The sequence below is a fragment of the Macaca mulatta genome, chromosome 1 (genome assembly GCF_049350105.2).
Source record: "Macaca mulatta isolate MMU2019108-1 chromosome 1, T2T-MMU8v2.0, whole genome shotgun sequence".
Classification (NCBI taxonomy): domain Eukaryota; kingdom Metazoa; phylum Chordata; class Mammalia; order Primates; family Cercopithecidae; genus Macaca; species Macaca mulatta.
In genome coordinates this window covers 18,988,140-18,992,483 of record NC_133406.1, presented here as the reverse complement: position 1 = coordinate 18,992,483, position 4,344 = coordinate 18,988,140, and the positions used below count along the sequence as shown (strand labels likewise).

The 4,344-nt window shown below is 36.3% G+C and overlaps 1 non-coding gene across 1 annotated transcript; it reads right to left on the bottom strand.

The window, feature by feature from the left end:
• Positions 1-2,205: 2,205 nt before the first annotated feature.
• On the bottom strand, positions 2,206-2,264 carry LOC114675023 (U7 small nuclear RNA). The gene has a single exon (XR_003726109.1). It is a non-coding gene; the product is annotated as a U7 small nuclear RNA (small nuclear RNA).
• Between the last annotated feature and the right edge of the window lie 2,080 nt (positions 2,265-4,344).

Genomic DNA, 4,344 nt, shown 5'->3' with positions numbered 1-4,344 from the left:
AAAGACAAGGAGGGGATGTATATATGCCAGCTGCCTAGGGAAGCAAGTTGTAGTATCATTTGGAGGCTTGGGCTGTGTGGTTATTGCAGTGGAATATTTTCAGGTTTCTGCCTTTTTCCTAATCAGCAGAATGAAACTTCAGGGTCACCACATTAAAAAAAAAAAAAAGTGGTTTTAAGTAAAACCACTTTTAAAGAAAACGATTTCGAACGTACAAAAAAAGTTGCAAAAATAGTGCAGAGAATTCACCTATGTCCTTTATCCAGACTATTTTGCCACTTTTTTTTTAATCATCCTCTGTCTATATTTTTCTTGAATCTTTTGAAAGCAGCTTGTGTGTGTCATGCCCCTTAACCCTTGACACTTTAGTTTATATTTCCTAATAAATATCATCTTTCCTAACATTCTTCTATGCAACTATAGCACAGTTAGCAAAATCAGAAAATTTAACGTTATGCTATTTACCATACTGTACCATGGTATATCAGACTAAGATATTACCCACTCTATAGTCCATAGTCCTGTTTTGTTCATTGTCCTACTCATGTTCTCCACAGTATTTTTACTCTCCACTCCAGGGACTTTATTGCATTTAGTTATCACGTCTCTTTGGATTCATTAATCTGGGACATTTCCTTACTCTTTCTTTGTCTTTCACAATAGACAAAGTGACATTTCTGAAAAATACAAACCACTTATTTTACAGAATATTCCCCAATTGCTTTTCTTGATATTTATTCACAAATCAGGTTATACATCCTTGGCCAGAAGACAAAAACCATGATGCTGTCACCTTCTCAGTCTCTCTGCAGACTCAGGATATCCATCTGACCCTCACGAGTGATGCTAGTTTTGGTCAACTGGCCAAGGTGCTGCCTGTTTCTCCACCAGCTACTAATTCTCCCATCCCCCTCACCACCACCACCCACACCCAGCAATGAATAATATGTCTATTATGCAACTAACAAATGTCTGTTGAAAGACATTTGAAGACCTTATAAATCTCCTCCTTTTCATTACACTCCTCACCTAACCACTTGAGCATCCACTGAAGTGTCTTCTCCAAACAAACCTTTACTGCGATGGTTGTGAGATGGCGATCCACCCTTCCGTGAATGTCTATCAGTTGGCATTCTACTCAAAGAGTTCTCCCTTTTTTCCATTTATTTATTATCACTGTGTATACCTAGATTTCTACTTTATTCAGTGTTTATTTTGATGCATATATTGTCTTACATTTAGCCAGTGGGGCCCCTTCAAGCTGGCTCCTACGTCCTTTTAACATTGTGCTCTCTCTCTCTGCTTCTCTCTTTCTCTCTCTCTCACTCTTTCTGCCCTTCCTTACTTTCTAGTACAACAAGATGTTCCAGGCTCATTTAATACCCTCTAGACTCCAGTCCTGGAATCAATAATTTCTCCAGTGAAATCTTACAGTGGAGAATGGTATTTAGAAACCAAGATCTGGGTGCAAGGGGTGCTCATTGCTACTGGGATATTATTAATCGGTGCCCTTTAAGTGGACAGATCTAGGATATATATATGCATATTTATTTAAATATGCATACATATGAACATAGATATGTGTGTGTATATGAAATAATGAGTTCATACTGCTACCTCTAATTCCAAATCTACTCCACAGGAATCTTTCTTGCCTCCTTCCATCCCATACTATATCTCCCTTCTTCCATAGTGAAAATCCTAGCTCCCCAGAACAATGTATTTTCTGATTTTCTCAATTGCATGCTATGCATAAAATAATTTAATTGCTATACCCATAACACTATGAAAAAAATAAAGGGTTTTAAAATTCCAGTTCTAGTCTGAGCACATAGCTGGCATACTTTGTTTAAAGTTATGAATATTGATTTTTTTAACCTTTATATTATTCATTTATAATGTAATGGGATTCAGATATTTCTGTTTGAATTCAGTTTTTATTCCTCTCCCCTCTGCTTTCTTGATTTTATTTTTATTTTTATTTTTTTTTTTAATATAGAGAACACTATCATGTTTCCAAAATTTAAGCCTGGAAAAACAGTATACTCAAAGAAGCATCACTTCTCCTATCCCTTCTACTTTTCCCTCCCACCCCTTCTAGGTAACCAATTCAATTGCTTTCTGGTTTACCACTATTGTGTACGTGAGTGTATATGTGTGTTTTGCCAAAATACTCAGATACATGTATCTTTTCTTTTCTGCATGGAGTGTTTTCCAGTGAAAACCAGCAAACCTAGACAAGTTCTAAAAGAGCTATAACACTTACATGTATGTTTTCTAGTCCCTTCTTTGTCACAGAAAATGTAGCAGATGATATACACCCTACTGCAACTTCCTTTTTTCATTTAACAAAATATCCTGGATATTACCCTATATCTGTTCACAGATGTCATCCTTATTTTATTTTATTTTATTTTATTTTTTTGTAGTCTTGCCAACAGAATGTTTTGTCAAGCTTTTGATTTTTTTACCTGTTTGATGAGAGGACAAATAGTATGTTTTGTAGTTTTAATTTACAACTCTATTACGGGAAAAGTTTAATGTCTTTTCACATGTTTATGGACTCTTTGTAGATCTTTACTATGAATTGTCTGTTTATGCTTTTCCTCATTTTTTATAGGAGATTTGGGGTTTTTCCTTAATGTTTAAGTACTTTGTATGTCAGAGATATTACCCTTTTATCCATAATGTTGTGGAAATAACTTCTCCCAACTTGTCATTTGTGGTTTTTTCAAATTGTGACAAAATACACGTAACATAAAATTTACTATTGTAACCATTTTAAGTGTATAATTCTGTGCCGTTAAGTACATTTATCATCCATCTCCAGAATGTTATCATCCCCAACTGAAACTCCAAACTCATAAACAATAATGAGAACTCCCCATTCCTCTCTTCCTCAAGCCCCTGGTGACTGCCATTTTACTTTTTGCCTCTACAATTTTGGTTACTGTAGGAAACTCATGTAAGTGAAATCATTTGGTATTTGTCTTTTTGTGTCTCACTCATTTCATCTAGCATATCGTCCTCAAGTTTCATCCATGTTCTGGTATGTGTTAGAATTTTCTTCTTTTTTAGGGCTGAATAATATTCCACTGTACGGATATACCACAGTTTGTCCATTTATCCATTTATCTGTTGATGGACATATGTGTTGTGCCACCCTGTGGCCACTGTAAATAACACTGCTATGAATGTGGATGTACAAACATCCGTTTGAATCCCTGCTTTCAATTCCTTTATGTATACAATCAGAAACGGAATTGCTGGATCACATAGTAATTCTACATTTAATTTTTTGAGGAAGCACTACACCATTTTCGACAGCAGCGCATAAGGGTTCCAGTTTCTCTACATCCTCACCAACACTTGTTATTTATTTATTTATTTATTTATAAAATGGTTTATAGGTTGGGCGCAATGGCTCATGCCTGTAATCCCAGCACTTTAGGAGGCTGAGGCAGGTGGATCAGGAGGTTAGGAGTTCAAGCCCAGCCTGGCCAATATGGTGAAACCCTGTCTCTACTAAAAATACAAAAATTAGCTGGGCATAGTGGCACATGCCTGTAGGCCCAGCTGCTCAGGAGGCTGAGGCAGGAGAATGGCTTGACCCCAGGAGGTGGAGGTTGCAGTGAGTCGAGATTGCGTCACTGCACTTTAGCCTCGGTGATAGAGCAAGACTCCATTTCAAAAAAAAAAAAAAAGTTTTATATAATAGCTATCCTAATGGATATGAAGTGGTATCTCACTGTGGGTTTTTGTTATGTTTTTTTTTTTTCATAATCAACACTGGAGGTACATTACAGTTTGTCCTCATGAATTCTAGTTGTTCTCATGAGATACATTTTGTCTTTGTAGTTTCAACTTTGCCTTTGAAGTGCGCCATGTCACATCTAGCTATTCTTCTGATTCCCAGGTCTACAAACTACAGCGACTTCAGACGTGCCCCATGTACAATGGAAAGGCTTCCATAACCTGTTTTCTTCTACCTCTAACATTGTCTAAAGTTCAATCTCTATCATATATCCCTTATTTCATCAAACTAATAATGATTTTACTTTGCAGATCAAATCCTAATGATATATAATTGATAAGTGTTTAGGAAGTGAGGTTTGGGGCTATAAATTGTTCCTCTTCATCTCATGTAATGCTTTTTGGCCTACTCTACTTTGTTGGATATCAGAATTACAGCACCTGCTTTTTTAGAGTTGGGGTTTCCTTTATGCCTACATTTGAAAATCTTTTCTTTTAAAGGGCGAACTGAGCCCACTTGTAAATTGGTATGACTGAGATGGGTTGGTCTCAGCTCTATCATATTGTTTCCTATTATAACTACTGCATCAC